This window comes from Rana temporaria, chromosome 5, assembly GCF_905171775.1.
Source record: "Rana temporaria chromosome 5, aRanTem1.1, whole genome shotgun sequence".
In the NCBI taxonomy this organism is placed as follows: domain Eukaryota; kingdom Metazoa; phylum Chordata; class Amphibia; order Anura; family Ranidae; genus Rana; species Rana temporaria.
In genome coordinates this window covers 65938009-65952284 of record NC_053493.1, presented here as the reverse complement: position 1 = coordinate 65952284, position 14276 = coordinate 65938009, and positions in this window count along the sequence as shown.

Below are 14276 nucleotides of genomic sequence, written 5' to 3'. Positions count from 1 at the left end.
CACCACGAGTCCACCTTTTTTGATATGCTAGCCCTAGTGGCATGTTACTGATAAGGAATAGCACAGCACCAACCCCCACTTTTTTCAATTGATGTGTCATTGACACATGTGCTCAGGGCCGCTGATAGAAATCAGGGAGCCTACCTGACGGGGCCCCCTTCAGCTCCACCCCTGGTCCCGCCTTTAGCTCCACCCCTGGCCCCGCCTTGAAACTGTCTCTGCAGCACGTTACGGGATTGGCGGCATTGGTAGGCACCTGGAGCAGAGAACGGGGGGGGGGGGGGGCTGCCGTTTGAAATTGAGAAGGGGGGGGGGGGGGGGCTGCCGCGAATTGAGAAGCGGAGGGGGGCCCTTTACAAATTATTAATAAAAATGAAAAAATAAAAATAAATAAATATATAAAATAAATAAATAAACATTTATAAAAAAAAAAGGGGGGGTTGCCATTCAGGGCCCTGGGGACCTCTCTGCCCTTTAATTAAAAAAAAAAAAACAATTATAAAAAAAAAAAAAAAAGGGGGGGTTTGCCACATGGAGACCTCAAGAATTTATAAAAAAAGGGGGATTGCCATCCGGGGCCCTGGGGACCTTTAATAATATATATATATATATATATATATATATATATATATATATATATATATATATATATATATATATATATATATATGCATATATATATGAAATAAAAAAATGTATTTATTTTTTTATAAAAAAATGGGGTGTTTTCATCCCGGGCCCTGGGGATCTCCGGGCCCCTGGGGACCCCCGTACCCCTAAGAAAAAAAAATTGTCCATTTAATAAAAAATAAAAAAATATATATATTAGAAAAAATATATATTTTTTTATAAAAAATAAATAAAAAAAAGGGGGGTTGCCATCCGGGGCCCTGGGGGCCTTCGGACACCTGGGGACCCCCGGACCTCTAAAAAATTTTTTTAAAAAAATGGCCCTTTAATAAAAATTTAAATAAAAATATATTAAAAAAAATATATATATTTTTTATAAAAAATAAATAAAAAAAAGGGGAGTTGTCATCTGGGACCCTGTGGGCCTCCGGGCCCCTGGGGACCTCCGGACCCCTAAAAAAAAAAAAAATATTTTTTTTTTAAGGGGGTTGCCATCCGGGCCCCTGCTGGCCCGGGGCCCCCTACAACAGGGCCAGTTTTACTGGCTTATCAGCGGCCCTGCATGTGCTATCTAATCAAGTGCTTTAAAAATACCTCTCGGCCGCTGTAATTCTGACACCCGGCATTCAAATAGGGGCCATGAATAGATTCATGCAATGCCTGAATCTATCCATTAGTCATATAGGGGGTGGCTGGAGAGAGGGGGTGGCATTCGTACCCCCTTAATAGACCCACCGCCACTGCTGGTGATTATATATCAAAACAAACCATGATATAATACCATAAAAAAATAAAACTATATCTCCAATCTGGTGCAAGCTGAAGCTGTGAAACAAGTGAAAATTTGTGATACCCCAACCCCAGTGCTGTACAACAACACACATTTGAGCCCCTAAAGAAGTGATGTGATTTGATGATGTAGCGTGTTGTGCGGAGCCAGGTGACGGAAACTGCAAGTGCGGCACCAAGAGTTAATTTTATGATCCTGATGGTATTTATGTACACTGTAAATACTTCTCTGATCCATTTTCATGGCGGATGTACGACCTCTTACAGGGGAACACACTTTTGTTTGTTGGAGTGCTAGATGATCAAATCCCATTTGTGGAAGAGACCCTTCTGTGGCCCTCAGGATAAAGGATTACGCATTGACCTGTACATGTGATATGGGCCCAAGCTTGAAGGTGAGAGCATAGAAAACACGGTGGTGGACTCTAATGTCTGGACCTCCGCGTTTGCTATATCCAGGTATTATACCTGATCCTTTTACCACTGTGCCTACTTTATATTTTGCACTGATGTCAGTTTATTTTTCTATGTTTGAGTGTATTGCCTAACGTTTATGACCAGGTTGTCTGGTGGTTTTTTTTTGTATGTTTTTCTGTTTGTTGGTTTGTCTTAAACCTAATAAAAATATCTTTAAAAAAAAAAAACACAGTGGTGGATCACATGTGTTGTTGTACAGCACTGGGATTGTGGTGTCAGAAACCTGAAAACGGTCACTTGGATTGGAAGGAATTGTTATAGTCACAGATATCATTTCTAATTGTTATTTTAATTGTATTCTTTGTAGGGCTGCAACTAATGATTATTTTCATGATCGATTAGTTGGCCGATTATTGTTTCGAATAATCGACTAATCGGAGTGTGGTGTACAATTTAGTTAATATGTAAATATAAAAAAAGGCAATTTATTCTTAAATATCCATATGCAGTGGTAAATATAAATAACCAACTACAGTAATTGTAATGACTTCTATTACCTCCACTTTCTCGGGGTTCAGATGCTGATCTTCCCTGCACAGAGTCTTTAAAGTGTTTTTTTTTTTTAAACAAACTTGTTATACTTACTTGCTCTGTGTAATAGTTTTGCACAGAGCAGCCCAGATCCTCCACTTCTGGGGTCCCTCACCAATGCTTCTGGCTCCTCCTGCCTTCAGAGTGCCTCAATAGCAAGCTGCAAAGTATAGTATAGAGCGCCGCCCGCTATAGCAAGGTAAAAAAAAACTTCTGCCTTTAGAACCACTCACTTCCTGCCCAGGACTACATGTCCCATGAGGCATTGCTCCTCACACTTTCACATTCACAAATTCTCAGGCACTTAGTGACATGTATGGATGGTGTACTGAACTGTATGTGTGCTGCGCTGTATTTCCTGATATGTAAAAAATAATGCATTCTATATGCAGGCCAACTAATCAACTATTTTCATTATCGATTAGTTGTCGATTAATCGATTAGTTGTTTCAGCCCTAATTCTTTGTTATTGTACCTTTGTTATTGTTTTAGTTTGCTTTAGATTGGAAGGTCTTTTTGATGTTATAGATATAATTTTATTTGTATTTTATAGTATGTTACTGTATCATGTTTTTTTTTTTTTTTTGCTATATAATAGCTAGTTTGTAAGTTGTCTTGAAGCAGCGCAACATTATTATTATTTATAATTTTAGATGTTTGATGTGGGAGCACATTAGAGGTGTGTGCAGCAGCGTGTTGTGTAATTTGGAGCACATATATTTTTGTGAGGTTTTTGGTTTAGCAGTGCATAAGTTATTAATTATATTTTCATGCGTTCTTCATTCATCATTGTAATAAATAAAAGAAAACATCAAAGTAGAACTAATGCCACAAGTTTTGTTTGTTATTTTGGAGTGAGGGAAATTTATAACCCCTCTCAGTTTTTTTTTGCCATCTGTGTTGCACTAGAAGCAAAACGCTTTGACCAGCGGAGGAGACCCAATTTACAGACACTTTCCTCAGCTATCTATACTACTGTTTGAGTTGGGAGGTGATGTACAGGGGTCTGATGAGGAATATCATGTCATAAATATTGTTTTAAACTTTTCTTGGTTTACGGACACTAATTGCCAAGCGCCCTCTTTTTAACCACTTGCAGACTGCCCGCCGTCGTTATACGTCGTTACTTTGAAGAGGATTTTTAAATGGCATAAAATTATGTATGTATTTTTATTGCATTTTTGTGTAAATATGAGATCTGAGGTCTTTTTGAAAGTTTGTCACCATTCGACGAGAGGGCGCAACTTTGAAGCGTGACTCGTTGGGTATGTGGGTATCAATTTACTGGGCGTAACATTAGCTTTCACATTAACATTAGCTTTCACAATTTTTCATCATTCAAGTATTGCAACGACCACCATTTTATTCTCTAGGGTGTTAGAAAAATATATATATAATGTTGGGGGGGGGGGGGGGGGGTTCTAAGTAATTTTCTAGCAAAAAAAAAATATGTTTTTAAAGTGGAGTTCCACCCATAAATATAACATTACATCAGTAGTTTTAAAAAAATGTCATTAGTCCTTTACAATTTTTTTTTTTTTTTTTAGATGCCTTCAAAGTGTTGTTGCTAGGCAGAATAGATAATCTTCCCTCTTCCTGCACCTAGGTGCTTAAGCTTCCTAACTTACACCGCACAGACTCCTGGGAATGTAGTGGGTGTTACTTTCCAGGAGTCTGTGCACTCCCCAGTCTCAAAGAATCATGTGACTTGGACAGCACAGGTGCTGAAACCTGATCTGACACTGCTTGTGCAGCACTGAGCATGTGCGAGATCTGCAAGGCTGAAATCCAGGAAGTCATACAGTCTGGCTTCATGATGCCCACACTTAGGATGGCCCCAGTCAATTTCTATTTTATAAAGTGTCTAAATGCTGTAACAACCTAACAAAACGGACCTTAGTTTACAGACTAACTTTACTAGAATACATTAAAGCGGGAGTTCACCCATTTATAAAAAAAAAAAAATTCTCCCCTTAGCTTCCTGCTCGTTTTGTCTAGGGGAATCGGCTATTTGTATTAAAATATGTGCAGTACTTACCCGTTTTCGAGCTGCATCTTCTTCCGTCGCTTCCGGGTATGGGTCTTCGGGAGCGGGCGTTCCTTCTTGATTGACAGCCTTCCGAGAGGCTTCCGACGGTCGCATCCACCGCGTGACTCGTAGCCGAAAGAAGCCGAACGTCGGTGCGGCTCTATACTGCGCCTGCGCACCGACGTTCGGCTTCTTTCGGAAAATCGTGACGCGATGGATGCGACCGTCGGAAGCCTCTCGGAAGACTGTCAATCAAGAAGGAACGCCCATTCCCGCAGCCCATACCCGGAAGCGACGGAGAGGATGCATCTCGTAAACGGGTAAGTAATGCTCATATTTTAAAACAAATAGCCGATTCCCCTAGAGAAAACGAGCAGGAATCTAAGGGGAAAAAGTGCCCTCTAAGGGTGAACCCCCGCTTTAAGCTTGTGTATTACAGGGGAATTTATATTTAAAAAGTGAAATTGTGGCCGGAACTCCGCTTTAACTTGTAAACACCAAATCTCAGAAAGAGGCTTGGTCCTTACGTGGTTAATATGTGTACTAATAAACGTTTGATATTTTTATAAAAATCTGTTTTGGTCTTGTGTGGGTGCCAGTAAAGTCCATCAGCCGCAGGACAAGCTCTTGCATTTGTATTTCTAGATTTCAATTTAGGGATGTGGCATGAATAGAGGTCTCTTATTTCTCAGGAGTTTGTCCAGTTTTCAGGTTGAAGAGCAGGTTTTCTCTGGAATGCATGTATTTGGACAGAATGTGGCAGCAAAGAGGTTACAGGGGATCATCAGCACTGAAATGCAAAGAGAAGAAGGTGAAGGAAAGGTAAAAACAGTATGTTATATATAATAAAAACGTAATTGTTTATGATACACAGCTCTGAACATAAAGTTCTGAACATAAAAATGACACCCCCCCCTCCTGTTGCCTATCCTGCCTAACCTGTATAGAAAAGATCTGTGTACTTACCAATTTTTTATCTGATTTGGTCACGTGAGCCTCTAGCTCTGGCTCCACTGTGTCATTGAGCGGCGGCTGCAGGGGAGATGAAGGAGTACCAACAATGGCTAGGCCTTTTAACCCATTGGGTGATGTCATAATGCAGTGGAACCTCGGTTTAACTACTTGCCGACCTACCGCCGTCATTCTACGGCGGCAGGTTGGCTCTCCTGCGCGAGAGCCCGTCATACTACGGCGGCTCTCTCGCGTGCCCTGCGGGCGCGATCGCCGCCGGGCACACGCAATCTCTCTTTACAGAGCAGGGACCGGTCCTGTCAGGGGGGGAAATGCTGATCTTCTGTTCATACAATGTATGAACAGATGATCAGTGATTTCCCCTAGTGAGGCCACCCCCCCCACAGTAAGAACACACCCAGGGACATACTTCCCCGCCCCCTAGTGTTAACCCCTTCAGTGCCAGTGACATTTTTATAGTAATCCAATGCATTTTTATAGCACTGATCGCTATAAAAATGCCAATGGTCCCAAGAATGTGTCAAAAGTGTCCGCCATAATGTCGCAGTACCGAAAAAAATCGCTGATCGCCGCCATTACTAGTAAAAAAAAAAATATTAATAAAAATGCCATAAAAATACCCCCTATTTTGTAAACGCTATAACTTTTGCGCAAACCAATCAATAAACGCTTATTGCGATTTTTTTTAACGAAAAATATGTAGAAGAATACGTATCAGCTTTAACTGAGAAAAAATATATTTTTTTATATATTTTTGGGGGATATTTATTACAGCAAAAAGTAAAAAAATATTCATTTTTTTCAAAATTGTCGCTCTATTTTTGTTTATAGCGGAAAAACTAAAAACCGCAGAGATGATCAAATACCACCAAAATAAAGCTCTATTTGTGGGAAAAAAAGGACGCCGATTTTGTTTGGGAGCCACGTCGCATGACCGCGCAATTGTCAGTTAAAGCGACGCAGTGCCGAATCGCAAAAAGTACTCTGGTCTTTGACCAGCAATATGGTCCGGGGGTTAAGTGGTTAAGAGTAACTTGATTTGAGAGCGTTTTGATTTGCGAGCAACTTTTTTTTCAATTCTGATTCGGTTTGCGAGTATTGACTCGCAAGACGAGCAGAAATGAGGCCTGCCGTACCTCATTTGGCCTGAGGTAAAGGGGCGCAGGAGAAGAGAAAAGCCGAACATTGGCCTGCAGTACCTTATTTGGCCTGAGGTACGGGGGCGCATGAAACGAGTCAAAGTGTCTTTGGGCCTTTTTGGCAGTTTTTGGCGCTCTCTGGCGCCCCCCACCTCTGGCCGCATTCGGTATTGCATCCCATTGAAGTCAATGCGGAACAAATTATTTGATATGCGAGTACTTTGGATTACGAGCATTCTCCTGGAACGGATTATGCTCGTAATCCGAGGTTCAACTGTATTACCAGCTGCTGTCAAGCACCCCCTTACACAGAGTTACAGGACCATGTGAACGGACTGGAGTGGATTGAAAATATGTAAGTGACCCTTTTTTCTATAAAGATTAGGAAGGATATGTAGGAGGAGATGGGAGGAAACATTTTTAAGAATAGTTATAATAAGGCTTTTAATTTCTTTAGTTTCTTTAGTTGTGCTAAAAAACAACTTTAATTTAAAATTATGGCCATAATTTACATTTTAGGAGCAATTTATCTTTCATTAAACATACAGTAATCATATACTGTGACTATATTAACACATTTTACCTAATAAGGATTCCGAAAGCTAAAAAAAACTGACATAAAGAAGAAAATTAAACAAATCCATATGCGTATTTAAAATATACGTCAAAGATTTGATTTCCAAATAACATAAGGAAATGCAAAGAACATTTTAATGTACAATTAAAAAAAAAAAAACATGAATATGTAAAAACTGAAACAGCAAAATCTTTGCTAAAAGCAATTTTCTCATTTCCTTGTTTACATGCCTGTGGTTTGGGTTATTTTACAAGTGTGTACATGTGTAACACGAGACGTCTGAGGACTATATGAGCTCTGGGCATTCTGAAGCTTTGAGGTTTGGTAGAAATTGTGTCAGCTGCAGCATTATTGGGATGTTTAGTGAAATTCTATGCTTTTTGTACCATTTAAGGCAAAAGTCAATTATACAGCCCAGTCCTGGAGTACCAGGCTGTTCACTATATCCAGAGGTCCTAAGGAAGTGCAAGGGATTAAGTATTACTGCATATTACTGCAAAACACATGTGTGGTGGTTTGTAGTGTCATTTACAGTGCCTTGAACAAGTATTCATACCCCTTAAAAACTTTACACATTTTGTCATGTTACAACCAAATACTTAAATGTATTTTATTGGGATGTTATGTGATAGACCAACACAAAGTGGCACATAATTTTGAAGTGGAAGGAAAATTATAAATGATTTTCAATATTTTTTACAAATAAATACCCTATTTATCGGCGTATACCGCGCACTATTTTGCCCTGAAAATCAGGGCAAAATCGTGGGTGCGAGGTATACGCCGATACCCGCTTTCCTGCGCTGAATTTGAATACTGAGCCGGCATATACCGAGCGCAGTACACTCGTGCACCGACGATACACGAGTGTACTGCGCTCGGTATATGTCGGCGCAGTAAACGAGCGGGGAGGACGCGAGGACGCCGCAGAAGGACGCCGGACCCGACGAAGAGGACACCCGAAGCCGCAGACGGACGCCGGACCCGACGAGGCCGCCGATGGACGCCGCGGAAGACACTAAAACTGTAAGTACAAAAAATCTTTTTTTCACAGGAATCCGGGTCAAGTTTAGGGGTGCGCGATATACGCGGGAGCGCGCTATACCCCGGTAAATACGGTATGTGAAAAGTGTGGCGTGCATTTTCATTTGTTTTCATTCCCCCTGAGTGAATACTGTATTTATTGGCGTATAACACTCACTTTTTTACCCTGATATACGCCGATAAATACGGTACTTTGTAGAACCACCTATCGCTGCAATTACAGCTGCAAGTCTTTTTGGGGATGTCTCTACCAGCTTTGCACATCTAGAGAGTGAAATTTTTGCCCATTCGTCTTTGCAAAATATCTCAAGCTCTGTCAGATTGGATGGAGAACGTCTGTGAACAGCAATTTTCAAGTCTTGCCACAGATTCTCAATTGTATTTAGGTCTGGACTTTGACTGGGCCATTCTAACACATGAATATGCTTTGATTTAAACCAGGGGGTCTCAAATTTGCGAAACTACAAGTCCCATCATGCCTCTGTCTGTGGGAGTCATGCTTGTAACTGTCAGCCTTGCAATGCCTTGTGGGACTTGTAGTTTCACAGCAGCTGGAGGGCTGCCAGTTTTAGACCCCTGATTGTTATATATAACGATATGCCTCTATAATTCTAAATTTATGTAATGCATTTTTTAGAACCAATTATCCCCCTGAAAAGACCATACAGAGGTCAAAACGTATCGGGGCTCGCATACTATAAAGCAGGGGTCTCCAAACTGCGGCCCTGGGGCCGGATGTGGCCCTTTGCTTGCCTTAATGCGGCCCTTGGGGCACTATTCCATCCAATTTAAATGGGGCATAATTCTTGTTGCTGACACCAATGGGGCACTATTACTCCAACTGACACCATCAATTGTTACCATTAACACTAGGGGTGCAACGGATCAAAAAACTCACGGTTCGGATTGTTCTTCGGATCAGGATTCACGGATCGGATAATTTTTCTGATCATCAAAAAAAAAAAGAATCTCCCCCACTGTAATATCCACATCTCCCTCCCCCCACTGTAATTTTCACATCTCCCTCCCCCCACTGTAATATCCACATCTCCCTCCCCCACTGTAATATCCACATCTCCCTCCCCCCACTGTAATATCCACATCTCCCTCCCCCACTGTAATATCCACATCTCCCTCCCCCACTGTAATATCCACATCTCCCTCCCCCACTGTAATATCCACATCTCCCCCATTGCAGTGGCGTCACTAGGGTTGGTGTCACCCGGTGCAAACAAAAAAATAGTGTTGCCCCCCCCCTCAGTACAGACACCCCAGTAGTACACCCCCTCAGTGTACCAGTAGTAAAAACAGTGACCCCCCCAGTAGTACAGGCAGACAGTGACCCCCCCAGTAGTACAGGCAGACAGTGACCCCCCAGTAGTACAGGCAGACAGTGACCCCCCAGTGCAGACCTCAGACAGCGGCATGTGTGTCCCTCGAGCACAGGCTCCTCCTCCTCGGTGATCTGTTGCACCACTAATTAACACCAACGATGGGGCACTAGTCCTCCCACTGTCACCAAAGATATGGTATTATTTACTCCCACTGGACACCTGTAAATTTTTTACTGCCAATGGCCCTTATCTGGCCCCCCTAAAGTCTGAAGGACTGTAAACTGGCCCTTTGTTTAGAGAGTTTGGAGACCCCTGCTATAAAGCATTATATAATGTAATGGACCGTTTTCATCGGACGAACCGATCGTGTGTGGGCCCCATCGTTTTTTTTCCCCCATCGGTGAAAAAACGTAGAACCTGTTTTAAAATGATCTGATGTTTAAAAAAAACGACAGAAAAAAACGATCATCTGTGTGGAAATCCTTTGATCAAAAATCCACGCATGCTCAGAATCAAGTCGACGCATTCTCAGAAGCATTGAACTTCATTTTTCTCTACACGTCGTTGTGTTTTACGTCACCGCGTTCTGACACGATCAGATTTTTAACTGATGGTGGCACACCCTAATCACCCTGTGCAGCATAGATTCTCCCTGATAGGAAAAACTTCCGCTCCAGGTGAGCACACCTAAGGCAATCAATGTCCACTCAGGAACCAACGGGTGCCGGCAATGCACAGAGCATGCAAAAGAAGAGACGTATATGGACAGCCGCACTCCAATAAGTCTAAAAAAGAAGTGCCCTTTATTGGGTAAAAAGAAATGCACTACAAAAAAACAGCATACAGTGGGAAATAAACAGCTGACGCGTTTCACATTGATCCTCAATGCTTAGTCATAGCTAATAGATTCTCCCTACTGCCCTAGCACCTCCTTCGACCGCCCGCACCGCTGCCGGCTTCCCTCCTCTCTCGCTGGCTGTTGTTGCAGGGATGTTTTAGGATGAATGGGGGAGGGGCCAGCAAATATTTTATTTATTGGCCCCTTCCCTTTCTGAATGAAGATAGTGAGCGATCCGTAGGTAGTGTTTGAGCTTTGGGGTGCACACCCTAATGCAATAGGCTGCACACACCTATGCTGGGATTTCATGTAGATTGTTAGAACAGAACACAGGTAAGCAGCAGTTCTGGAATAACCTACCATTTGTCTAATTCCTCATCTAATTTGCTCCTAAGAACTACACACTGTTCTAATTCAGAGCTCAGAAAAAAGCCGGTAGAAGACGTTGGATGTGAAATCTGTCACCTGACGGATCACAGAGGGGAAGACAGAAGCAGAGCCGGTGAATTGTAATGACACATCTAAACCTAGAAGAAGCAGCAGCAATGTAACGGGAAAGTTATGTGCGGCGCCCCGGAACAGGTTGTTCATTATGCAGTGACTGATTACATATGATTTTCTGCTCCAGCGGCAATTAATTTAAACTAGCAGGAATACCAGGGGAGAAATAACAGGCTTAACATTTATATTCAAATGAGGCCATTTTTGAAGGATAAAATATCGGGCCATCTGTTAATCTGCGATGAAACAGCATCATTTCCACCGGTGGGCCTGCAATGTTATTGCTGGAATCCTGGCTGCGGGATTCATCTCCAGAATCACTGTACATTCCAGCTGATTCAGCTGTTAAAGCTCAGCTAAATAACGTGGGAACAGTAAGTGCCATTGTTGGAAATGCCATTTCAAAGGCAATTTAGGCAAAATGTTTTCTTTTTGCTTATCCAATTTGTAGTGGGGGTGCGGAGTAAATAATGCCATGGGGCCAATGTCTTACAGCTTTAAAGGGTAACTCCACTTTCGTGGGGAAAAAACAATAGCCAAAAAATAAAATAATATAGCACATACAATTACGATATAGGCCATATTGTAATTGAATGTTATTAGAAATTATCTTCCCTTTTCAATCTGCAGCGTTGTAATTTTCTATAAAATGAAATGCAATTTGGCAACCTGGATGTATTCTGTACACAGATGGCACCCAGCAATGTCATTTCCTGATTGGCTCACTCAGGGCTTTTTTTCCCCAAACAATAGGTGCTGGAACTTAAAGGGTCACTAAAGGAATTTTTTTTTTTAGCTAAATAGCTTCCTTTACCTTACTGCAGTACTGGTTTCATGTCCTCATTGTTCATTTTTGCTTTGAAGTAGCTGTAATTCTGCTGTGATCTCCACACTTCCTGGTTGCCTGTTTCCTTATAACCATGGTACTGGGAGCTTTCTCACGGTGGTCTAAGTTGTCATTACTGTGTGTCTAAAACTCCTCAGAACCAATCAGATTCATTTTAAAAACAAAACACTGCCCTGGATTTGTTTGTTTTTGTTCTGTGAGTCTTCCCGACTCACCTCTCACCCGGAACTTCATGTATGTCCTTTAAAGCCGAAAGTGAAACTAGAGGCACATTATATGATAGATTAAATTCAATTTTTAATCATTTTTAAAAGGAATCAGTTAACTTTTATGTCTCTATACCCAATAAACAGTCATTTCAGCAAAACAATTTTTTTCCTTTAGTGACCCTTTAAAGCGTGAGTTCACTCATTTGTGTTTTTTTTTCCTCTTTTCCCCATAGCTGGATGCTCGTTTTGTCTAGGGGAATCGGCTATTTGTTTTAAAATATGAGCAGTACTTACCCGTTTTCGAGATGCATCCTCTCCGTCGCTTCCGGGTATGGGTCTTCGGGAGCGGGCGTTCCTTCTTGATTGACAGTCTTCCGAGAGGCTTCCGACGGTCGCATCCATCGCGTCACTAGTAGCCGAAAGAAGCCGAACGTCGGTGCCTGCGCACCGCCGAGAGGCTTCTTTCAGAAAATCGCGACGCGATGGATGCGACCATCGGAAGCCTCTCGGAAGACTGTCAATCAAGAAGGAACGCCCAGTCCCGCAGCCCATACCCGGAAGCGACGGAGAAGATGCATCTCGTAAACGGTAAGTACAGATCATATTTTAAAACAACTAGCCGATTCCCCTAGACAAAACGAGCATGAAGCTAAGGGGAAAATGTGTTCTCCATGGGTGAACCTCCGCTTTAACCACGACCCCACAAAACCCCTCCCCTAGACACATGCTCCAAATCACATCAAATAGTGGGTGTGGTCAGTTAAATTTCAGGAACAGTAGGAGGGTCTTAAGGGGGCATTAAATACCAGCATTACATTACAAACAGAGGGCAGAGCTGTCACTTGTAAACACAGAAACCAGACTTCGGTGTTTACAAGTGATTGTGGTGAGCAGGCATCAAAGGGTCTGAAGCCAGAGGTGGCGGAAATGAGTTCCACCAAGTTCCCCCTGGAAAAAAGCCCTGGGCTCACTGATTTTTCCAGAAGTCTGCACTAAGATACAAATCAGATGTTGGGCATCTCCTGCAACAAAAATGACATTTTTGGTGAGATACTCCCAAAGGGAAATCAAGTCTAAAGGGATGCAGACCCTGCAGTTTTCCCCATTAGAATCCTGCAAGTGCAGCAGCTGATTGATAAGAGAAACAAACTGCTATTTCTTCAATAATAAGAAAGAAAGGAATCTGCAACACGGTTTGTTAAAGGAGAAGTACAACTAAAGCTTGTTTGGCTGTACTTCTCCTGTGGATCACAGGAGTGCAGTTTGTTTTGCACTCCGGTTACCCATCTTCAGCTAAAGCCCACTGTCAGCTGACGTAACAGAGCTGGTCTAGGCTCGGGAAAGTGTGGTCAGGATACGCCCACATGCCTGGACCGACACCCGGCCCAGACTAGCAGCAAGCTGCTGAGAGCCTAAGCCAGCCGCTGATGCCCACTCCACAGCCCAGCGCTCCAGTGAACGCAGGTGGGGGGGGGAGCAGAGAGCCGGTGACTGACAGTCAGTAGCTCTCTGCTCAGGGAGCTGTGAGAACTGAGTGATCAGCAGTGTTTTGATCTCTCGGTTCTCAGTCTTGGAGCCGGTGGGGGACTGATGCAGCATCAAGTCCATGCTGCATCCACCTAGGGGAGGGAGTATGATTCTGAAAAAAAATTAAAATTCTCGTACTTCTTGTTTAAATTCCCTGCAATGTACATAAATCACCCAGAAGGGAATTTTTTTCTCAACAACATTAAAGTTATTATTTAAAGCTCACCAAGATAATGTGCAGTGAGAAATGGGCTCATTGTGGCTTGACTTGAACACCTCTGGGACTTGCTGTAATCCTCTACACAACTCAGGTGATGGTAGAATGCACAGTACAAGGTGTTTCCTTTCCTCTTTATAGAAGAAAGGGATCGATACTTGGCCTTGCAGAACTGTTTTAGTCACTCTTATTTAAAATCTCTACACAGGCCAAGCATTGCAAGCATTACTTAAATCTATTTAATTGATTGCATTGATTCCATGCATTAGCATTAGGACCATGTCACATCAGGTGCCAGGGATATAATTGCTAAGGGTCCATTCACACAAAGGGCTGCATTTATAATACATTTGCATAGCTGTTCATCCATCAAAACTGCATGTGAATTTGTTCCCTTGTGTTCGGGGAAAAATTGGTAAGTATAATTATAGCACCAATATCAATAACTTATATCTAGGTTATCACCCAAATAGTGCTTTTAAAATTTAAGTGTATACAAATTAATAGATAATATGAAATATGCATTTATTAAATAAAGTGTCCAAACATGCAAACAACAATAATAAAAGTCCTTATAAAGACCAGGGGCCTGATCCACAACAGGGATACGCCAGC